We start from the raw sequence: 24936 nt of genomic DNA, 5'->3' as shown, positions 1-24936 counted from the left end.
GCTTGAGTGGATAGGAAGAAGGATGCTGGGTCTATTTTGAAATGCCTTGAGATCTATGGGAGCAAGTGGTGATCAGTGGATGAAAACTATTGTGTATAATTTCTGAACTGATGAAGTGGTAATGCTGTGTTTCCTCTAGGACATGTATTGTAGGGGGATAGAATATAAGAAAATAAAGATAATGCAGAAAGTAATCTCACCCCTAAGGAGTTGCAGCTGGGCCAATTATCAAAGATGAGGAACAGGCCTGACTTTACCAGGCCACAGCTGTGACCAATGAGAAGAAGATGCTATAAAAGAGTGGGGTGGCTGGGTGAGAGGGGAATTGGAGTCAGTGGCTGCTTTGTGAATAAGAAAGAGTCAGTGCTCTGAGGAGATGCCCCCGAGAAACACCAAGAAGGTATGGAACTTTTGTGATAAGGCAACAACCAGATGGAACCCCTGCAGTAAGATGGCAACAATTTATGGGACCTGAGTTGGATAAAAAACAGCTCCTGCCTAATTAATTTTTGCTAGAGATTTCCATTCCTCTCCTTGTACATTTTGTACATTACTGGGCTTATTTTTTATGCAATTTTTATCCAAAATTTATGCAAATAGAATTGTCCATCACCATACTCTAAACTTTTTCCCAGGTAGCTTTTAATTTAAAAGTAGTGCCTGAAAAATATAGCAGCAGTAATTTTCAATTGACTTTTGCCTCCTTTTATTGTGTCCATTGAGTTCCATCCTCCTTTGTATTCCAGTAAATGTAGTGCAGGCCTGCAGTCTCTGCAGGCTCATCGTTTTACATTTTGAAGCTTCAACTGCTTCTGGTTTAGCTGATCTACCCCAAAATCTGAAGTTTTTAGTGGTGTACTTTTTTGGGTGTAATATTCCAATTTTAATATTAGTGAGTGTGAACCTACAAGAATGTGTATTAAAGTTCACATGAGTGCAAGATTGATTCATGAGAAAGAGCTAATATAGGTAAATCTTGTCTTATGGTAAAACTACAGCTGACAAGAAGATATGGGAGTCTGTTAATGGCCCAGCTCTTCCTAAAATTTATTTTCAGGTAAAAATTTCTATAAAAGTCTACACTAGTGATGAAGGATAAGTTGTAGCAATAGCCAGTTGGAAAAATTATGATGATAATAAAATTTCTTACTCATGACTTTTTATTGAAATAAATACTCTGAGAGACCTCTGAAGTTCTGTCTCAGCTGCAGAGAATCTGGGACTTCTTCCTATGAGGGGAATCTGGAGGCTTTGGAAGCTTGGCAGGCACGTGGTCCCCTAAATGGGGGAACGTGATCTAAACCTGCCCTAAGGACTCTGTCCTTACAACAGCAGCTCTGAACTCTTGCCATGCCTTATTAACTGGGCTCCCACTGACCACAGATCAGGAAAACTCTCTTGGAAGGCTGCAGTAAAGTCAAAGTTTTGCAGGAAACATCTGTGTTTCAAGATTTTGTTATCTTTCATAAATCTAAATGTCAAAATCCATTGCAAAAACCCTTTGTCTTTTCTCAGTCAGAGGTAATTATGATACTGCCTTCCTTGTCCTTCTTTTCTCTTATGTGTCTGCCTTTCTGATTTTGAAGATGTAGCTTGCAGAAGTCCATGATAATCTGAGTTTCTGCAGTGCTGCTACAGTTGGCTCTTGTGGAGTTTCTGCATGACAGCCTTCATTGATGTGGAAATGCTTATCTACTGCAGCTTTGAAAACTATTAATCAAATGCCTCATGGGAATTGCCAGCTTTCCTCAAGAATGTATTTTCTTAACCAATGGCAGATAGAATTTTTGACTGAAATTTAGCTGTTCAATCTGTGGGAGTATTGTTGAATGTCTGTCAGTTTCAGCAACCAAAGACTACTAAATAATCCCAGTTGTCATTGTCTGACAAGCAGCTTTTTATCAACAGATAAAATACTAGTTGTACTAACAGTGCTGCCCTAGTAAAATATTGTTCTGATTATTTTCTGTTATGTCCTAAAAAAATTTCTAAAAAAACTCATATTTGCTTACTTTTTCCTTGTATTATTATAATATTATCTTCTTGTTTGGTATATCTAAAATAAAGAAAGGAGCCATATGCTTTCATAAAAACCTAAAATAATTTCAGTTGAAAGGAACTGCTGGAGGTAATCTGTTCTAGTACCCTGCTCAAAGGTTGGATCTAGCTTCAATGTCAAATCAATTTACTTATGCTTACATCTATCTCAGCTTTTTCAAGGATAGGTTTGCAGAACATTTTTGGCTAGTCTGTTCCATTGTTTGACCAATCTTCCCATGAAGTTTTATTTCTATTTATGTAGCTGGAATTTCTGTTCTTGTAGTTGTTTTTGTTTTCTTCATGTTTTAGATCAGTGCCTTAATACTGTTTATCAGAAAGTGAAGAAAAATGTTCTCCATGTATAAGAAAAACCATATCTAGAAATGGGAGGAAAGGTTTGGTGCAGGACAGAAAGACTAAACCCTAAACAAAAGTTCATCCTCTCATCAGGGAAACTCTTACTGTGTGAAATGGAACTTTCCAGGTGGGCTGAGCATGGTGCTGCTAACACCCAGGTCGAAGGTTCCATCCTTGTTTGGGCCATTCACTTGAGAGTTGGATGGATGATCCTTCTGGATCCCTCCCAACTCCAGCTGTTCTGGGATTCCTCCCACCCTCTCTGATCTGCCTTGCACATCCAGATGTGCAAGCCTGCACGAGGTACCTGAAACACCACAAAGAGCACAACACAACCAGCGTTTCTCACAGTGAACAACAGGAAACAATAACAGTCTGTGTGGCAGTGTTTAGCAGAGAATGTGAAATTCTAGAGGAAATGGGAAAGGAGAGGAGTGGGGCACAACAATGACTGAGTAGCAGTGAGCCTCCTTTAGGCCACAGTGCAGTTGCAGAAATATTCCTACTGAAAGTGCCCCGAGTACCTGATGGAGAGAAGGTATTCTTGGCAAGAAGAGCAGTAAAAGAAAACACGTTTTTTCCTATGTCTCTGACAGCTGCAGGTCCCTAGCAGCACCGTGTCAGGTGTCCGGAGCTGACCAGCAGCTGCTGCCTGCGCCCATCTCGTTTGTTTTCCTGTCTCCATCTGCTGGAGGCAGCACTGACGGGCGCTTACCGGGCTTGGGGCTGCCTCAGCACACAGATAAACCTCCGTGTTCTGCAACGCACCAAATGCGTGCTACAGCCAATTAGGATAATTTGCATAAAGACTATATTGGTTTAATTGAAATTATTGAAAAAATCCTATTTTCAGCTTCCTTTGCCCTATAATATATAGGCACAATGTTAGGGAGAGGAACATTCATCATGAAATCTATTGATTTTAACAGGTGATGCATCACTGATTTTTATTAAATGGTTTTGCTTCTTAGCATTAATTAATTGTGTTAGTACTAATGTGCACTTATTAAATATTTCACAAAAAAATTATTGCAATAGGAGTCTTTAAAATTTTAACAGTTTGGTTATGACTACAGCAGCAAATATTGTGTAATTTCACTCATAAATTCCCTAAATTAGAGGCATTAGTGCTTCAAAGTTGTCCTAATAAAATGTTTATTATTTTCCATACCCTTATCAAAGTTACTTTACCTTTTAAGTCTGCTATATACTTTCATTTGCAAAGTTTGGTTGGGTTCATAAGATTTATTATCCACAATCTGCTGAATTTCTGTGTTGTAGGTATAGAGGAAAGTGGGGTTTGACATCTTTAACTCATTGGTTGAGATTTGCATGATTATTGGTGATCAGCTGCTCTAGAGGCACTAGAAATTCCTGATAGGAAAGCTGCTGGTCTTGAAGTTGGCTTTTTGTGGTACAACAGAATCCCAGTTGGAGTGTAGAGAACCATCCAAGAAGAATATCTTTGTGCCTTTACTCTGTGCCGTATTTTACTGAAATATTTTATCTGAGAAAAAACTATGTACGCAGCTGCATGTGAATCCAGCCAGCCATCTACTCAGCTCTTGCTTGAACTTCCCAGCTTACTTTTACTTTTATCTGAACATCATTATGTAACTTTTGCTCATTAGGAGGACTGATCCTGTTTTTTTTTGTTTTAAAGTTAGCAGTCTGAAAGTTTTGTTACTTATTCCAAGGTGAAGATCAGGCTGATATTTATGTGCTTTCTTCTATCTGAACTATGCTGAACTGTTATCAAAATCAAATTTTGATCTACATTCATTATATCAGGATTTGTTAATTTCTACCCAAAGTCAGCAACAATGGTGTCAGAATGTTTAAGATATGAAGAAAATTACATTGGTCTTCCACTGCTCTGTGCTGAGTTTTTCAGTTTATTTTAACAATCAACTAAGTTAGATGTTATGTAACCAACTGAAATGCACATTGTCTTAATTTAAATGTGTATACTGCAGGCAAGTGTAGTACTTCTAAGTAATTTAAAAAACCTGCCCTATCTAAATCTCAATCTTTGCATAATTCCTAAAATATTGTAATTTCATGCACCAAGAGAAGTCTCAATTTTGTGATTACTTTGCTAGCAATGTTTTAATACTCTAAAACAAGTTTTTAGTAAGTTTTCCTCATTTTGTCTTCTGATAAATCTCATTCTTAATTTTCCATTATTATAATTTTTCCAATAAGAAATGATACTTTAAATTTTTTCCAGAATCATAGCACAAATATATCATCCAGTTTAATGAAACATTAAAAATTAAGCTTAAGTGCAGTTGAGTAAAATCGTTAGTTGATCTACAGTAGAGATATATGATAGTGATTTAACTTTCAATCTGTGGAGTCCTTTTGGGACCTCCCTTGTCTTTTTCAGTACAACTCTACCATTGGGGTGGGGATGTTTCATCTATCTTTGTGTTCCTCTAATCTTTTCAGTTATTTGGATGACTATTAGGGCATACAATACCTAAATTTCCTGAATAATGCCAGAGATAATTGAAGAAGAAATTCAGATCCTTTGGAATAGTTCTGAAGGTGGATAAGACGATGAGTGAAACTAAAAAGAAATTTGCTGGTGGACTGAAAGAAAGATATTTGGTCTTTTTGGTATAACTTTGCCGTTTGATGTGTACAATTACATCTGTCACATGTGCTTCATTCCCTATAAGGACAGTTATTTCTTTCAGCACATTCAGATGTTATGTTCAATACATGTGTGTATTCAAGTTAATTAATTTTTCTCAGTTTCAATACTGTGAACTGATGATCATTTTAGTTCTTTCAGGTGATAAATTTGTCAGTTTTGTCAGCAAATACAGTTTAGGTACTAAAAAATAATTCTTGAGGCAAATGAGAGAGATTTTTAAATTCTAAAACTGTGTTAATGGGGCAGAATGAGACCTGATAATTCAGAATAACTTTTCCTTATTTAAAGAAGACCTCGATTGCGTGAGAGGACTGAGAATTCAGGAGCCTTTGCAACATAAGCAAATTCTCCTTACAAATCTTTCTGCCCTTCATTTCTGAAACAATGACTCTCCCATTGTGAGGGAACTCACTTGGGTAAGGGAGCAAGCATTGGATGTTAGTATTAGTTTTATTTTGGAACTCACAATAATGTAATCAACAGAATTCACAAAATTGTCTTTTCCTCTGAAATATCCAAACTGAAAGCTAAAACATAATTCAAGGGAAAACTACCCCTAGAGTAATTAAGTTGGAATTCTGCACTTTATCATCTTTTGCTCAAGGTTTCAGTTTGATTCTCCTGATTGTTTCAAAGCCTCTAATTTTTTTGCTTAGTAAAAATAAGGTAAGGCTTCCCCTACTGGTCTATTTTTTTACTTTTTGTATGCAAGTAGGTTAAGCTGCAGAAGTTTCATACTCAGTTTTCCTGCCATTTTATTTTTGACCTTGAATGTTAAAAAATAAAAATTCTAGTATTCCAGAACTACCATAGTACAATTCCAATTCTTGTACCAATCAACTGGACTGTTGATTCATTGCCGTCCTTCTCTTCTGCAGGCTGTGGTAGCTCAAAAGGGTCCAGTTCCAAGGGTCACTTTATCAAGGCATGACCAGAATGGAGCCTGTCAGTAAGATGCTCAAAGTGTCATGTGACTAAGGAAGCTCATTAATGCACTCAAGGTGAGCATTATGCGGAGATTTAAGAAATTCTAGCTGCAAATATATAATCACAAGATAATTTTGGATAAATGACCACTGATTAGATCGCTAGATAGGGTCATGGAATCTGAATATGTGGAGACCTTTCCAGTACTCTGGAGCGCAAGGTGTTGTTTTAACATCGCTTATTTAAAACATTCTCATTACTCAAATTTTAAAGCACATCTCTTTTTCCTGATTGTAAAAAAATTTGACAGCACAGGTTCACCAATAACAGCAAAACTTGATGACATTTGTTTAAAGCTGTAGTGGAATCAATGTAGAACAAATGGGCAGTGGGCAAAACCTGCAAACATGTCTTTAGATCTGTAGAGTTATTCTTTTGTCAGATGATGAGCAGCAGCTTATTTGGAAGGAGAAATTTCATTCATGGCTGCCAGAATATCTATGGAGAAAGATGAGTGGACTAAGTGAGGCTTTTCTGGTGAATGTGTAGGAGCAGAACTTAACTTTGAATAGTTAACACTTACCCTTGGGCTTTCAGAGAGCTTTAGAAATTGCTTCTCTCCCTTCATTCAAGTGGGAATAAGAAAACCATTGGAAGAGAAAGCCATACATGGTAACTAGAGTACTCAAAGGCTGTGTATTTTAATGATCTTCCTTTGTAAAACCAAAATATCTGTTAATTTTTTTTAAGAAGTCACTTAAGAATCTGCTGTACTGAGTTCTCAACAGTTTTTTGCTGCCTTTCACTGTTAACTTCAACTCCTGATTGCAAATATGATCTCTTTTATCAAGACTTGGACAGGTGACTAAAAATTAGTAGGCTTGTTGATGACAGCTCATGCCTTTCACTTATCTTTCAAGTCCTTCTGGGTAACCACACTTGATTATTTTCCTCACACCATTTGAATTGGAAGTATTGACTTGAGTGACCATTTACAGGTGGATGCTGTTCAGCTGGTTTTGTCCCTGTTCTGAGGATTTCTGTGTCTGGAAATAGAAACTCCCATATAATTGGTGTCATCTCAGTCATGGAGGACAAGGTGGAAGATACCGCTGGAAAATACTTTCTTCTATTGCATTAAATCTGTCTGATATGGGCACATGGCGTTTTTCCTAGTTTAACTGTGACTTTATGACCTGAAGGAGGCTTTGCAGAGGGAATGAAGAGGGGAGGGATGGGCACCTGGCCCCTGTAGCAGCAGGGAGGCAGAAGCTGTTCTCCTCCATGCCCCATCCTCTCCAGGGCAGAGCCTGATGACAAAGATGCCTTGCTTGGTATGAATTCTTCTCTCAAACAACCCAGGTCCAATGATGACAAAATAACTTTCCTGTTGGTTTGTAAATTGAATCTAAATTAAGAAACTCAGAAAGATAAATTACTGTCTCAGATGTGTGTCTATGATACTGTCACCTCTTCCTTTCTTCTTATTTTTTCTCCTCCTGGGCACATCATTTGGACATGACCCCCAAAAAGTAATGATAAAATAAGTGTAACCAAATCATTGGAAAGACATTTTATTTTGAAAGCAGTGAAACTAAATGAAGACTTTATTTTGTACAATGAAGGCTAAGTAGAAAAACATGGCAGTATTCTGGTTTTGAATTTGAGAGACTTCAATGGAATATGACTTCTGGGCTCCAAGACACTCTACTTTTTTAGTTACTTCAAATAATGTTTCTAAATAACTCATTGCCTCTTAACATCTCAATGTTGGTGTGACTGCTAAGCAAAAAGAAAATCTCTTTAACAGCTGAGCACGTTGTCCAGCAATGCTGAAGATGAAGAGAAGCATTTACTAAAGAAAGATCTATTTAGGTGCTTTGACGATACAGTCAGATGTTTAACAGAATTATTTAAAGGCAATTTAGACAGCAGTATCTACTTCCCACTGAATTTCACTTAGTCACTTCTATAAATCCCATATGTATCTTCTACATCTTTAGGCACACAACTTTAGTTGAAAATCTGTTAAAGCTATAGGCAGACTTCTGTTTTCTGCTACTGGAGGAAAATCACATTTTTAAGGCTAAGTCCTCAAGTTAACAAGAATTTCAACCTTGGAGAGGGTTGTTCAATGGGAATATTAAAATTATTTGTGACATTGAGTCAGGATGGCCTGGTAGAAACATCTGTGCATATTACTTTTCACTAACATAATTAATTTGGTAAGCAATGTAACCGCAATTGCAGTGCTCTCATCAGCTTTCCTTTTTCTCATTTCTTTTTTTCTTTCAGAAATTAGACTATTAAATATTGCTGGCTGAATACCAATTCTAATATTTTCTAAAATTAAATAATCATAAATCTAAGTAAGTATAGCTATTTTCTTGTAGGAATGGAATAATCTGCTAAGTAACAAACTCCTACAGAATGAGAGACATAAATTTGTTTGGTGTTTGCTTTTTTCCTTTTAAATATATATATTAAGCTTTTCTACTTTTAAGCTTACACACTAGTAGGGACTAGGGATGAGTAAAGCCCACACTGCCATGTTTTTATTCTAAAACAAGTATCCAAATAATTCTATGGATTTATTTAACACATTACTCATATGGACAATACAATTGGAAAGCCATCTTCATATGCAGTTGTCTGTTATGATGACATGCCACAACACCGAAGGGAAGAGTGGACAGTGTTTTTCTTTCTAGTCTCAACTGGTGTTATCATTTGTTTTTCTTGATATTATTCAACTGAATGCATGGGAGAGAGTTCCAGGTGCATCATTTAATGTTAAATATACGTGCAGTATATTCCTGGCTTCATAATAAATACAAATCTTCACTCTTAAAATGTTCATAAGGTTAGTAGGGATGCTGGTATGGTCTCAGGCCAATTCTACGTACTAATTTTTAACACCTATTCTTATAATGAATCAGTTTATACAAAACCCAGAAACTTAGTGCCTTAACATTAATACTTAAATTTGAGCTTTCAGGCTAGGGAGTTTTCCTTAATATTAATCACTAAGGGTGTTTGAAGATATCATTTCATATAAAACACAGAACAGGTTGATACCTGCATTTCAATAAGAAAATCCTGTATGCAAGATTATTAATGAAAAGATAGCACATAAATTTAACAGCCGGTGACTCCACCTGGTAAATACTTGGATGCTTCCCAATAGGTTTTGGGACAATCTATTCAGGAAATGAAAGAAATAAGAGGTAACTCCTGTGATGTTGGTAAATTAACTGAAAGGTGTAAAGGGGGAACACAAAGCAGCAGCATTAGTAGATTTTAAGTAGGCCAGTAGCATTTCTCCTGCATACACATGTATAAAGCAGAAGGTGGTTAAATAGTCATGGCCAGCAAAATATTTTGCTAGAAGAAATAATAATGAATTGGTCATTTGCACATAAATATAGAGTTGTAAATGTTTTAGCAATTGCAAGCAATGTGTGGAGGAGGGTCTACTGAGGGAAATAGCCTGTGGATGATATACAGTAAGTGACCTTATTAACTCTTGTTAGCTGCTCTTGGATGCTTAGGCCCCAAAGAGGTTCCTGTTTTATTTGTGTTGTTTCTTTCTCTGCTGTATTTTTTTAGCATGAATTGACCATTTGCAAAGATTCTGTGCCACTGTGAAACATGCTGGAGATCATTATTAATAAATTGATACCCAACTCTGCAATGAATTTTATCTAACCCAGATCTCACAGCTCTTGTGTTAGCTAATTGTTAGAAAACCCTGGATAAATAGCTGTAACTTATTGAGACTAAAGTAGGCATTGCTCTAGATGAAAAATGGTTGTGAAAAAAGGGTGGAATACAGACAACTGTACAATCTTTGATAGGGCAGGTTGCAACCCATTGCAGGTTTAATGTTTTCATACGCTCAAATGGTGTCTGGTAGGCAGGGAGTCCTGGCTTCCCTCTGACATGCAGGATGAAATGGAAGCACTGCAGAGGTTTCTAGGGCAAGAGACTTGTCCTATCCTTTGAAATCCTATCCTTTGAAATCTACAGTGAAACTATGCAATATCCTAAATCTACAAGAATAATCTGCTGTGCTTTCATGCTGGGGATGATTTGACCAGACACAAGGAGCTCTGGACTGGTCTACCAGGATCACCACGGATCATGGCAAATGCCTATCTGCTAATTTTAAGTGCTAGTGACTTTCAAGGACTGTCTGAAACGGATTTATTTTGGTAGTCTACCAAGAGTGATGAATAAAACTCAGCATTGAAGGAAACTGATTGCAGGGACAGTATTTCTAGGCAAGTTATATTGCATGCTCATAGCACAAAGCAAAGTATTTTCTAATGTATTTATTTTCAGAGTTGAAAAAGAGTTTTACTTATCCTGCATCAGAATGTATATATAAGAGCTGACATTTTCATAAGGCTGTTGCTGATTTCATGGAAGAAATACACTTCATTCTAGCTAATATAATCTATTTTTGTAACAGACATTTGGGTCAATCTGTTCTCATACAAATTTTTAATAAACACATTCTTTCTCCCACCCAATGCAGTCAGAATAGATGGGGAAATGTAAAGCAAATGGGCAAGCTAGGAGCATTTCATCTTTATATTTCCAAGAAATGTTGTTATTGTTTACTACTACATAGTGTGAGGACAATAAAAATAAATCTTACTTTTTATTGTAGTCTATGAAGTTTCAGGGTACAGTTTAAAAACTCTATTTTCAGAGCTGAGGAATAAAAGCTGGTATTTCTGCTGACAGATGGCTAAGGATGTTGTTATCCTGCCTGCATGTGCAAACAAGGATTATTGCAGTCTCATTGCCTACACCTTGCTTTCAAACTTTGGCCTTTCTTTTATTTACAAAGCTGTTTATTAAACAACACAGGAAGTTGATTTCACTGGGCCTCTTCTTGCACAAGGCTTGTGGAATATAAATGAATTAGGGTTATGTTCTGAAACCATTTTATCTTACAGCAAGATTTAATAGGATGTACATGTAATTAAAATTAAGACTTGATTGCCAACACCAGAGCTACTCTCATGCTTATATATTTGGTTATCTTAGAGAGTGCTCGTGTTAAATTTTTCAGTAATTGAAAAATACTATTGCATTTTAAATTATTTAGCAATTATTGCACAGTTTTTAAATTTAATAACCGAACCAGTTTGGCTAAAATTACTCAGATCATTTGAGTTGCTAACACATTTCAAACTACTTAGACCAATCTGTGAGCTTGTGGCATTCTGCACTTTTATAAACAAAAGATAATTGAATATCTTCACGAAGGGCTTGCCTTCATGATATGCAGAGTAGAGAGAAATAGTTCCAGTGACTGGAGTCTGTGTGTGGCTTGGGTTTTTTGCTTTGGTTTTTTGTTTGTTTTGGGTGTGGGTGTCCTGGTTTAGGGCAAATTTGGGAGGAAACTTCCAAAGGGGACCCTCTAGAAAGCAGATTCAAGCAGCCACTCCCCCAGCTGGTTCAGGAAAAGGTTGCGTTGGAGAAAAGTGGAAAAAATTTGTTTATTTAACAAGCAAAGTATTCATAAGCATAAAAAATGAATAATATTAGACCCTTGCTCTGGGAACCAGTCCTAAAGGTGCAGAACTTAATATCCAGCATAAACAGAACAGACAACTGGGGATACAAACATCTTCAAGTCACTCTAGGATGGTGGGGTTGATTGCTTTGGTTTTGGGGCTTTCTTGGATAAGGCAAAGCATTCTTTTCCTGATGCAGAAGAATATTTTTCTGGAGATCAAAGGTTTGGGTTTTGATGAATTCACAAGAAAACTCAAGCCTCAGGATTGGATCAGATTGTGGGGAAAGTGATGTCTATCCACTGTGTGGCTTTGCACCAAGAAATGTGACTGACAATCTCTGATCAGGGAAGGTTCAGAATGAGAGAAGCTGTGTCCAGGTGCTTCTCAGCAAAACGTTCATGTACCAGAGCCAATTATCAGGTGTCAGTTATTTATTCTTAATAATAGCTATTGAAAAAGTCCCAATGCTCAATTCTATTTTCACAGAACCCCTGTGTTGCTAAATCCCAATTTTAAGCATTTAAGTAACAGAAGCTCAATTTGGCTCCAAGATTAATTTTGCCCAGACTATGATTTTTTGGAGATATTTTAATTAAAAGAAACTAGGTTCTGGAATTCTGGTGTGAATGTGAAGGGGGGCAAAAATCCAAACAAAAATTTTTCCCCCTGCATATTCTGCTTTGATTGAGAGATGGGGTGAGGAAGAAGGGGTGAGAGGAGAGCTTTTCTAATGAATAAATTGGAAAGTACTATTGATCTTTTTTTTTGTCTGGAGGGTTTTCTTGGGGGCTGAGAGCTAAAAGTTTTAGCATAAATCTATGTAAAAAACAGTGTGTCATACTGTCTCATGATGAAGGCAGATCACAAACAAATATCAATTAAGCAAAGTATTTACAGGAACAAAACAGAGAAGGTGTCCTAATTGTGCTCATGAGCTGCAGCTCTCGTTTTCTGTGGCTGACCAGGGAAGGGAGGGGTCCATACTGTAGCTGATGAAAAACAGAGCTTCAAGAAGTCTCTGCAATCTTCCTGAATCACTGCAGACAGGAATTTGTCATCACTGTCTTTTAATTCTGCTTTGGCCTTTTTGCTGCTGGTTTTGTCAATACTAATTTAGGGAATTTTTAGCATTTTTTAATATACAATCCAAAGTATTGAAAAAAGTGGCAATGTGGCAGTGTTTTTGTGCATTTCTGCACTGCATGCAGCCCATGTCAGTATCTTTGTTGGTTACCTTGGAAACTGTCATGGGGGACAACGTGATTGGCTGCATCTTCCAATTGATTATTAAAGTCGTGGGCAGTTTCAAGTGCCAGACATCTCATAGGTTGCACAAGTAAGTAGCACTAAATGATTCACAATTTCAGATTCTTTTATTTTGAAGTAAGCCACATGAAGCAGTACATCTGCAATGCCTTGGAAGTTTGACTAGAATGAGTAATGGATTGCAAATTTCCTCTTTGTAGAAACTATAGTGTGTTGAGGGATGTACCTTGGTTTTTCTTTTTCTTCCTGGCTGTTTCTACTGTGGAACATGCACAGTATGTCTGAGAAGAAGGAGAAAAAAACCTCCCAACCTCCCCTACAGCAACAAACCCAGAATCCATACTGAAACAATAAATAGTTTGTTAGATCTGTTACAAAATATAATCGTTTACTTTATGTTGTCAGAGAATAGAGATTTACATCTCTTGAGCTGCTTATGGGCTTCCCCTTTTTTATATCATAAGAACTGATACCAGAGTTCTTAAGAATAGTTTAATAGCCTGTCCTGCTCCTATTGATGAGTTGATAAATAGTGATAGCCTGTAGTGATACATTCAATATTGTGCTTTATGATTGTGCTTTACATACATTTTTTTCAACAACATAGGAACACATCTTTTATTTTCAACCAAAAATCTGTTGGTGACTAAGGCCTCCTTATGTCCAGTTTTCTCAGCTACTTTTGAAAAAAGCAAGTTGTATAGCATAAAGCAAAGTCATTGTCTTGAGAATATCTTTAGAAAGTCATGTTGATAACATAGTTCCCCTATGCTTTCAGTGTCTGATGTTACTTGACCATCATTGCCTACAGAAATACCTGGTTTTAGTGAAGAGTTGATATCACATTGCAAAGAGTTAATGGCCCAAATTATTCTTGGATGTTTCTATGATTGTATTAGGAGTAAAAAGTGGGTTTAAAGTAAAACTGCTGTACCATTTAGGGATAGTTTATTATCTTTATTTTTCAGCAGCTCCTTTCTTAGTAGCATTTCATTTGTATCCTTGAATGACTCCAGGATTCTCAGAATTGTAGATTTTTTTTTTAAATTCAGAAAACAATGTTTAGTTGTAGTACATCTTCACCTCTGTGCTCAGCCCTGAAAGCAGTGAATAGAATAGGCTGCCAAGGAACTTCTTCAGTCTCCACCTTTGTAAGTTTTCAAGCCCAGACTGGATAAACCCTAGGCAATCAGAGCTGATCCAGTTTTTAGCAGAAGATTGTGCTAAATGACCACTGAGGTATCTTCCAGCCTGATTTATCCTATGCTGTGAACCATCTCACTGAAAACTGTGTCTTATTTCCAGCTAATGTTTATCTGACTGCAGCATTTAACCATTGGTTCCCATTGCTCATTGCCCTGTTAAGGAATTTGTTGGTACTTGATGCCTCTCTCGTTGTGAGTGAATACTGAAATACAACAAGCAAACCAACTCTGGCCTGTTTCAAGACCAGCAGCCGGACAGACACTTGGTTTGTCTACCGTGTAAGTCATTTGCTCTATTTTGCCTTGGGCAGGACAGCACAAAATAAGTAAACCTTTTTTCAAATGCATATATTGAAGCAGGGTGCAGAATTCCCTTTTTGGAGTTTCCAGTGGTGGCCACAGAAGTCTTTTCACATTTCTTGTTTCAACGTGGTCAAAAATACTCAAAACAGATATCTGGACCAGAAGTATTCTAATCAAATAATTTTCTGTGTAAATTTTTACGCTATCATTTGTTGTGTGAAAAAATGAATCTGAAGTAAATTCTGTTGTATTTCTCACAACTTCCCTCACCAGCTGGGCAGTGAGACTTTAAGCAAAGGCAGCCAGACACAGGGATCTGCAGGGCTGCTCCAGTCTGCAGCTATTATCACTCAGTCTTTTAAAGCAGAAAGTCCCAGGAATTTAAGGGCTAACCCTCCAGAGCAATCAGGTACCTTTTTCTGCATGGATGGAGCACAATATTAAATTCTCCTTGTTTTTGATGCCTTGCAAAAATTAAGTTTATTACATGCACATGATTACCTTCATCAACAAAGTTTGTAATCTTTTGAAAGAATAAAATCAAGCTTTTAGTCCAGACCAATTTCCTCTAAAAAAATTTAGCTGTGAATTGAATATTTTTCTATAATTTATCAAACAGTTGCAGCAGCTTTCCTTTATGTTGCCAAGAACAGAAGTTGGGCATCTGGCCTGTGGTTACCTGATTCATCCCTTTTGGCATTTTTAGTATGGACACAACATTGCCTCTCTTCTAATCTTCTGGAGTTACTCCAGCTTTCCATGATTTATTAGAAAGTTAATGCTAGCAGACAGGAGATTGCCTCTGATTCCTCTCCTTTAGTACTCTTTGGGGGTTTTTTGTTTGTGCTTTGTTGCTGTTGTTGTTTGTATATTTTTCATATAAAGCATTACTGGTTTTTAAAATTGTATCTCTAATTATTATACTATGAATTATATAATTTGTTACTGCATTTATACTGTGGCTATTTTTTTCTCTTTTATTAAAAAAAACCCTCCAAAATTTATGATTAATTAAAAATGACAGAATTGACTTAATCTTAGCTGTCTGACTTTCTGGGAGAGGATCCTAAAATCAAACTGAGAGTGGATTGAGATGATTATATTTCCTATTGAAACATGAAGAATTGAACTTATTAAGAGTTCTTTGTACCACTAATCCTGAAATCAAACTTGAAAATTAAGAATATGCTTAAATATCTTTAAGATATGTTGGGCTAAGGGCAATATCTCTGTCCATGCTGCACAACTTTTAATTTCTATCACTTACTATCTTCACTTTTTTAATTAATCCTATTTCTACCATCACCTGATCACTGAAATGATGTTGCCTCTTTCTAGCACTATCATAAACTCGGAACTTTTCATATTCTGGTTTTTAGCAACCTTTGAATTTTCAATCTTTGTTTTCCTAAGTATTATTCTTTTTTGCCCACCACTGGATTTCTGATTTGGAGGGAAAGTGACCCTTTGTAAGCACTGAAGATGGGGAGTGCTACCTGTTTGTTCATGCTGAAAAAATCAATCAGGATAGTTAGTAACTAAAAGAGCAGCACGGTCCAGAATAGGCTCAGTTGCAGTGTTTGAAAACATTATAACATTTTACTGCTCTGGCTGCAGAATAAGACTGTTGGCCAATCTGCCACAAGGAAATTCTCCTTACGTGTTGCCCATGCATTCTGGGTTGATGTTCAAGATCTGTTCTGAAAGCCTATTCAGAGATGAACCTTCCTGGCTTTCTCAGAGCATGGAATATGCATTTACAACTAAAATTTTGAGTTTCTTGACCCTCTGAAACAAATGACAGATTTCCATCTGTATTCTAATTTAAATGGATTTAAAATTTAAATTTAAAGGGATTTGAATTCTGGTGACTACCAGCAGCAATAAAACCAATTATGTATGTGTTTGTTCCTCATCCAGGAGAATTTCCAATTTATCTTTCACAACAGCTTAAGAAGAGGGTGATAGAATTCATACTTTTGGTTATATCTTACATTGCAACCTAAGACAAGAACTGACGCCCTGTTGGTCAGGGTGGTGGTGGCAGTCCAGTTAAATGGTGGCTGCAGTCCTGTTGGAGTGATGGATGTGGTTCTGTTGAAGCTGTGATCCTGTAGTAAAATCTGCTCCTCCTCTGGAGGTCCAGTGGTGGTTATTGAGCTCTTGTCCTCTGGGAATCCAGTGGCAGGGCTCTCATGGTGTTCCAACCTCAGATTATATCCAGGTAGGAATGTTTGATTCCTCCCTTGGGTGGGGCATCTCCCAATGGGATGGTGTAACTCTGTGAGGGATGCAGTGAGAATAAAATAGAATGCATGGGAATGGAATACATACTTTTGGTTGCATCTTTTATTGTAACATTTAGCATCTCAATTATTGGTATTATGTAATGCTTTATTGATGATTTTTTACTCCTCTGTTCAGAAAGTTTACCTCTTATATGTAAAGGTTCAGGTAGCTTCATTCAGTCTTTCTTTCTCATGGAATCTTTATTAAATATTATACAAATTCATATCATTAGCTTCATACCAACCATCCAATTGTTTCCTTCATTGTAAGGGCTGTAAAATATAATTATTTTCTCCTCCCCCTTAAGATCTACTCCATCTTAAACTAAACAAATATTTACCTTTACTTGGTTTGCAGTATTTCCTTTATAGCCTTTCTTTTATATCTCCAATTCTATCAAGTCCTGATACTTATGCTGAATTCTTTAATGGAATCTCAAGGGCCTGGAATGTTGCTTAGTGCTTTCTCCAATGGATAATTAAGTGTTTAAGATCAGATTCTGACACAGAGAAGCACCATCAAGTATCATCTGCCAGGAAAGCTCAGCACTGCATTAAGGCAGCAACTGCTGCTGCCTGGTTTTCTGCCTGGTGAATCTCTGCCTGTTCCGCTGCATTCTGGCCCCCTGGCAGTCTCAAGATTTGCCTTCTTGCTCTCTTGCTTCAGCTTTTCTCCTTGTCATTTTGTTGCTGTTCTCTTTTTCTAAGGTTCTGTCATGCCCCCAGCTGTGTCCTCTTGTGCACAGGACTGGGCACACCTGAATTGAACTTCCCAATCTGCATTCTGTGCCAACTCGCTTTGTAAAGATTTGGAGTTCTCAACTAATTTTGAAATTAATGATATTTGGATATGAGGAAGGTTTTTTTCAACTTGAATGTCTAAATATAGTTTAAGCATTTTCCCTTTGTCTGTACCTTATCCACACCTCAAAGATTTACTTGGGCATGTCAAGTGTTAAAAATTTGGGAGGTACTGAAACACATGCCCCAGATAAAGAGCTGCAGCATCAGGCAGCTCTGAAAAAGCATCCTTGTGTACCAAGTGATTTCACAGGGTGTTAGGTGCTGCTTGTAGCAACAAGTCCCTGTGGCTGTGTGTGAAAGAGTGAGGATACAGCAGCACTTAATAGAGAGTGTTCTGAATATGCAGTTACACTGGAAATTGTCTCCTGTAACACCTCACCAGTTAGCAAGAATGAGCTGACTTAGCAGTAGTAGTACCTGGCAGGCTGTGCCTGACTTCAGTCAGCATCTCTCATCAAGAGAGCTGTAAAATTCTCAGCCTGATTGTTCTTGTATCAGTTCATATCTGCACCCTAGGAAACACCACTGTGATGAACTGGAAGATACAGAGCAGCTGTTACAGCTGCTGGTGGATAAAAACCCAATAACAACAAAAAACCTCAAACCAAAACAAAAAACCACCCTCAAGTCAGTGATTGTCTGTCAATGTTTGATTGTGTTTAGGATGTGTACAGGCCTGTAGTTTCTGTGAAACTAAATTGTTTCCTGGCTGAATTTCTGTAAGAAAGGGCAGGGCTGCTCCTTGCAGCCCATATTTGATAATAGACATTGTTGGAATGCAAATAAATAGTGACTGGCTGCATGAAGCAGTAGTTTTTTTTTTTTTTCAAGAGGAAAGAGGTAAATCCAAAGGGAAATGCTTTTCCTTGTCTATAAAGATGCTGCTATGAAACATGGTTTTATCTCCCTTTTGCCTGAAATTAGGCAAGTTATTTCCTGTATTATACTAACTAGATAATATTGCAGGTGCTGAAATAGTTCAGAAGCTGCTTGCTGCTCATTTAGTACCTTTCTGTATGCCACTCTGAAGCCTGAGTACAGTTTATGGTGTCTGTGTTATAGATACTGTTCTAGACAGAGTATTCTATTAGCAATATAAGAAAAATCTAGCTCTCTAAAAGTAGCTTTGTCTTCTTTGTCTTTCATATTGTTTGGTGTTGTTACTATTTTTCATGGTCCCAGGCAAGCAACATTGGTCAGGCTGTTGTGTGGGGGGTTTATTTTTAGCTTTTTGTTGTTTTGTGGGTTTTTTTTATTTCCATGAAAACACACATGCTTGACTGCTAGCTTGATGTCAAAATATTTGATTCAAATTGTGTAAGTACTTTCTGAATATATTATTACAATCTATTTAAATAAATGCAGAAACTAACTTACAGAATGGAAAAAGGATACCTGCCTGTCCCTGTTTGCTTTCCAAAGGTATGCTCAGACTAGCAATAATCTACAGTGGCTCAAAAGTCATAAAACCACTTGTGCTGAAGTAACATCATTAGATATTTTAATTTGAAATTCCTAGCTTACAGTAATGAACAGGTATTTTCTTGTAGGATGTAGGAAAGCTACGTAATTCAAACTTCAAAGTTCTTATAGCTCTCCTGACTGCAGCTGGTCCAGAAGTGGGTGCTGAGGTGTGGTTTGAGGATGTCTTTGCCTGACTCAGGTCAAGGTCAAGTAGTAAACAGGGAATTCAGAAATTCTTTCAGTCCACTGATGTATATTCACTGCGAGATGCCATCTGCAGATGATGTGTCAGAGCTTGGTCCCTTTGTGCCCTTTTAATAAAGAGACAATGTGTAAGGGAGAGAAAGCAACTTTTTACTGGGATCAGCGTAAACACAAGAAATCCAAAGCCACTAGTTCAGAATGTGATGAAATTTGAGGCGTTTAGTATGCATGTTGTTTTGGAAATTATTGTAATTTTGCAGGGTTGAAGAATAATTTATGTCTTTAAGTTGAATCCAGCATTAGACTCATTTGACATTTTAGATTGTTACTACTCTGCAATCTGTTAATTCTCTAAGCATTGGTTAGTCTTTGTTACTAAGAAAAAAAAGGGGGGAAGGGGGGAAGTGTGAAGGTCTAATTAAAGATGGATTTGTTTACTTTTTTGTCTGGTGCTTAATAAGAAGCTGTTAGCAGATTTAACCTTGGAGGCTGGAGATTAGGCCTGATGTACTGCACTGAATATTCACAAGCAATTTTCAAATACATTTTATTTGTGATAGGCTCTAATCCAGAAGTTAAACTATGAACTTGGAGAAAATCCTTAGCATACAACACATAGCAGTTAACGTAGCTTAATATGTGACATCTTTGTACACATCTTTATTTATGTGAAATGTTGAAATACAATCAAAGATTTTGACCAAACCCCTCTAATTTAAAATCAAAGTTGTCAGTTGAGACAGCTGTGCTGCACAAAGAGGATAATGTGCAGAGGAGCCACTGCTTCTCTGGGCAGTTCCATCAGCAGTCATAGGATGCTTCTCACTTTGGATTGCTCTTCCAATGCCTTAACAAGGCAGATTACCTAATGTAATAGTTCTACTTTAAGGGCAGGAGGAGAAACAGAGAGATAAAAATAGGTATGCAGATGGAAACTGTTTCACTTTTCCATATGCTAATAGCAAACTACAAGGCCTCTTAATCATCCCTCTCATTAGCGGCTGCATTTTCTAAATGGTCTCAAAAAGATCTTTAAATGTGAATAGCCAGAGAAATATCTGCATAGATAAAATTGAACAAAAATTTGAGGAAGAAAAAATTAGATACCAAGAGTTATCATGGAATAACTGGAATGCAATTTTGAGTGTGCAAACAGCTTGCAATTTTTTAATCTAAAAAATTACTTCAAATACCAATCTCTTTGAACAGTGTAATGAGAAATGTTTTACATTATTTCCTGTAGTCAAAGGTGGCAACTTTCTTAAAATGCTTGAATAAGAATTTTTGTTGCTTTGGAAACTTTGAGTATGAAGAACAGACAAGTCTCAAGTCCAGGGACTCACTGGTGCCAAGGACAGAAAGGTAAAACACAATGATTATAGGTGGAAACTTAGTGAAAGCCATGGAGTATTCAGCAGATTTATTTATAGATGCACAATAGAAGCCTCAGATTCAAATGTCCAATTGTGTTTTTTTCTAAAGAACAGAAAGCTATTCTTCAAACATGGAAAATAAAAGTAACTCTCCAGCAATGCCCTATATTGCTGATGCTATCAGTGGTCACTGAACAGTTTGTTATTACGTGTTATTTTAGAACTAAGGCCTTGTTTGTTTAGAATTTAAGTCAAGATAAATAAAATGTGTTGCACATTATGTGATTTGTTATGAATATAAAATAAGACAGCTCTGTTCCTCTGAGATTTTTATGACATGGTTGAATTTCTCAAAATGGACATGATTAATTTCTAAGAGTCATGAAATTATGGCAGGAGTCACTGTCAAGTTGCAACCAGAATCCTCCTTAGACTCCCTTTACCATAATATACATTGTTTAGCTTTTGCTTTACTTTGAACAAAGATTTATATTGAGCCTTCTAAACACTAAAATCTTCTTAACATAGATCCCATCTTTTCTACATTGTATGTGATAGATTTTGATGGATTCTCTGGAGCACAGTGGAAATAAATCATATCTACCCAGTGAATACTCACTACAGCCCTGATTTATCTTATTTGCTGATGGACTTTTTTCTGCTCATATTTTGAAACAGCTATTTGTAAAAAGGTTCTGTATTAAGAATTATTTGTTTGATATTGAAAAAAAATGTATTATATCACATAATGTGTGGTCTTATGACTGTCTCTATTTCCAAGTCTGTTTCTTGAATAACTAAATTTACACAAACTTTAAATATTGTTTCTGCCCATTGGACTCAATGGAATTTGCTACTTTATAGAACTGGTTTTAAAACTACTTTCCAGCACAGTTTGTAATTAGGACATCAGTGACTGCAAAAGTTCAGATAAAACATGATGAAATATTCTGGGGTTCATGGCTGGACAAAGGGATGCTAAGCACTAGAACATTTTAGTATCCCCAAGTCCTGCCAGTTCTCAGGGAAACCACAGGCTGTGGGGTTAGAAATTCAGGCTCCTGACTCGTTGGGAAAAGCATTCCTGCTCATTTTAACTTCAGGAATCAGACAACACACAAGCTGAATTTTGTGTTTTAGAGCCCACAGTAAGGAAATGTAGAACTTGCAGATGTGCAGCTATTTTAAATAATTTTAAGAAAGCTGTTCAAAGTACTGAAACAAATCACTGGTTTCTAATCAACTGCGACCTCTTCAATTCTCCAAGAGTTTCTAAAAGTGATTGCTAATGTTTCAACTCTTGCATTTCTAATCTCACTTACCACCTGTAGATGCTATTTTATTACCACTTTTATTTTCTTCCAGCCTTAATTCCTCATTGTTCATCTTTATTCTTCTTTTATAACACATAGGCACACACACACCTTAAAATGTATTAATATAACTTGAATTTAATATAGCTTGAATTTAATATAACATTATCCTTTATATTCCCATCTTCTCCTAATTAGTGGTTCCTTATTCTATGACTATTTGGAAGACCTTTAGAAGTCTCTTTTTAAGAACAAAGTTTCCTATTCAATTTGTTGTACAACTTTATGGAACAGTGCTGAAATTAAGACCATAAATGTAAATTTTCACATATTATTTAAAATCTGTTTTACCAGCAGCTTATTATTTGAACTCCTTAGCCTTCCTCTAGCATTTTCTTATTGAAAATTCACTAACTTCTTTTATCCACATTTAGGCTAATCTGAAAGTCTATGTCTTCCCCTCTATATGTCATGCTTTCTTTATAATAACTTTTTTATTATAATAACTCAATCAATAAATATTCCTGATATGTTTCATGTACCATGGAGTCTCTAAAGTTTTTCAAGCTCTGTTTTTCAGGATCTTGTAGAGGCCATAATTTGGAAAGAGTAGATTATTCCAGCTTTTGGAAGTATTTACCTGTTGCCAGAATTCACTGATCACTTTCATAAGGGTGTTTCTCTTTGTTGGTTTGGTCATTTGGCAGGTTTTCTTGCTTGGTTTTTTCAGTGATTTTTTTTGTTGTTGTTGTTGTTTTTTGTTTGTTTTTGTTTTGGTTTTTTTGCTAAGGGAAAAACCTATTCTTTAGGAATTGTATGTTTTTAATGTATCAGAATCAATCTGCCAAGAATCAGCAAGTTGCCTTGTGAGTGTAGTGACACAGAGGAACATATTTAGAAGGCATATGGTAGAGAAAGCAGGGTGTGCTGCACCCTGGGAGATCTCTTCCTATTTTCCTGCAGTACTTCACTGACTAGAGCACATGCATATGGGGCTCTCTTGAATGTGTATTAATTGAATAAGAGATGATTTCCTAATGATGAATTCTATGCTCATTTAGTTTCTTTCTTGTTTACAAAAATAACACCCTTGAACAGTCAGTATACAGTAATTGCTGGTCTCCCCCATGAGAATTAAATAACATGCTTTTGTTATTCATTATGCAGTTGTTCTGTGCATAACATACAACTTCCAGCTGAAGAAAAGCAAAGAAAAAGCCAGAAGACACGATATAGGTGTATGGCCTCTCTATATACATAAATAGAGAAGGTGTAATAAAGATATGACGTAACATGGAATAAATGTATATGTTCATGCCCAGCTGCCTGGTGCCTTGTTTTCAAGCACACACGAGCAAAATGCATTTTTTGCAGGGCCTTCCCTAGTGCAGTTCCAGAAGAGCAGGGAGCTGTTGGGCTGGTGTGTGTTTCAGTGCCAGCAGGGCTGAGCGCGGCCTGCGAGAGCTTTCTGAGGAGCCTGACTAATTAGTGCATGCTGAGCCCCATGCTGCTAGAGCTGAGCTCCTGATACCCAGGCTAAATATAATTCCACAAGAAGCCCTCCAAGGATGCAGTAGTGGAGATGTGTGTTTTGAAAGGTACGAAATGCAGAGGCAATGCACTGCTTCAGTCTTCTCATTATACCCACTACTTGCAGACTTTTTGATATCTGTATCTTTGGGAATGCCTCAAAAGCTGCTTTCTGCTTCAGTGCTGTATATGGGTTTCTCATTCTCACTTTAAAGAGCAAAGTAAAATGATTGTCTCACTGAAAGATCTCTGGGGGTACTGACATCCCACATGCATTCTGCTAAGCTTCCAAAATTTGGGTTTTACTGTATTTAGTTCTTATTTTTGGCAATCAGATTGGAATTATAGCCTCCTAGGCAGCCGTTGTTAGGAATCTTACTCGCTGCCATAATCTGAGTTCCATTGATAAAAAGTGGCTTCAAGGCCAACTTCATATTTAAACCTACTCTGTTCATTGCATTTTTGTTGATTTAGTATACCAGTTTTCAGAGCTTTCCCCTGACTGTCTAACAGTATGGTGTCCAGACTGCTTCCTATGGATTTTTGTTTTCTGTTCTTTTTACTTCATTGTCTTTTCAACTGCTATAGCCTTCTCATTTAAAAATAATTTTGGCTCCTGAATTCCAGTGTTGCAAAGTACCACTTAGTTTGGTCTCACAAAACATGTCAAATTTAATTACATTTTTTCTGTAGCAGGTCAATCATTCTTACTTACAGGAATTATTTCAGAAAGTTACTTAAGGCAAAGTCAAGAATAGCCTTTTCTCTTCTGTGCTTCAGACCTAGCTCTTTCAAGATGCAATTGTCTGTTACTTTCAAAATTGTCTTTCCAATTTATGCTGTGATATATTTGGTATGATAGTTGTCCTAACAAACTTGGTTAGAGGTTGCTCTAATCTCTGTGAAAACCAGTTTCCAAAAAATTGCAAATGAATGACAACAACATCCATCAGCACCAGAAAAGAGAACTCTGACCCATAGCCCCAACAGTTGTGACAGTGGATCTCTGACCTTATAATAGGGAAACCTTATAAATCCTTATACTGGGAAGAAGATGGTCAAGCTCAAAACAGAAAAAAATTCAACTGGACTTAAAATTTAGGAAACTAGACAAGAAAGTGTTTAACTCATAAGTTCTTAATATGTTCAAGTGGTTCTTGATGCCCTATGGTGATGCAAATTATCTGTATTTATAAAGTATAACTGGAGAAATGAAAAGGTAGTTGAAAGAACAGTCCAGCTCTTTTTGAGCTTGAACTCTGAGACAGAATGAATATGTAAGTAATTCATGTATAGAGTTAGGATTATGGAGATTTGTTGTGAAATCTGCATAAAGCATACTCAGTTGTTCATAGTGAGCTAAACAGATGCATGTCACCAAAATTAGGGGAAATATATAAATAAAGAGGCATAATTATGTTACTCTGCAGAGAAGGTATTTCCCTTAAGTCTATTTTTAGATTGTTTTTGGTGGGTATGGGTGTGTGGATTTGGGGGTTTTTTTTGTAATGGTATAAAACCTGTAGAGTTGCTCCTGATTTACACTGGCAAGAAATGTCCAAAGTTGCCATGGTGAGAGATAAAATGCAAAGCAGTGCTTTGAATTTGCTGTGTAACAACATCAAGTATGGGTATTACTCAGCTGCTTTTGCCACATATGAGAATA

At 36.8% G+C, this 24936-nt stretch overlaps 1 protein-coding gene across 1 annotated transcript in view; it reads left to right on the top strand.

The window, feature by feature from the left end:
* Positions 1–320: 320 nt before the first annotated feature.
* Positions 321–24936, top strand: part of GABRB2 (gamma-aminobutyric acid type A receptor subunit beta2) — a 167365-nt gene continuing 142749 nt past the window's right edge. The window contains exons 1-2 of the mRNA XM_064725285.1: positions 321–400; positions 5938–6060. The gene's annotated coding sequence lies outside the window, so the exon portion shown is untranslated. The remainder of the gene's footprint in view (positions 401–5937; positions 6061–24936) is intronic.

The sequence above is a fragment of the Zonotrichia leucophrys genome, chromosome 13 (genome assembly GCF_028769735.1).
Source record: "Zonotrichia leucophrys gambelii isolate GWCS_2022_RI chromosome 13, RI_Zleu_2.0, whole genome shotgun sequence".
NCBI classification, from domain to species: domain Eukaryota; kingdom Metazoa; phylum Chordata; class Aves; order Passeriformes; family Passerellidae; genus Zonotrichia; species Zonotrichia leucophrys.
Note: the sequence above shows the minus strand (reverse complement) of the source record. Positions and strands in the feature narration are given on the sequence as shown.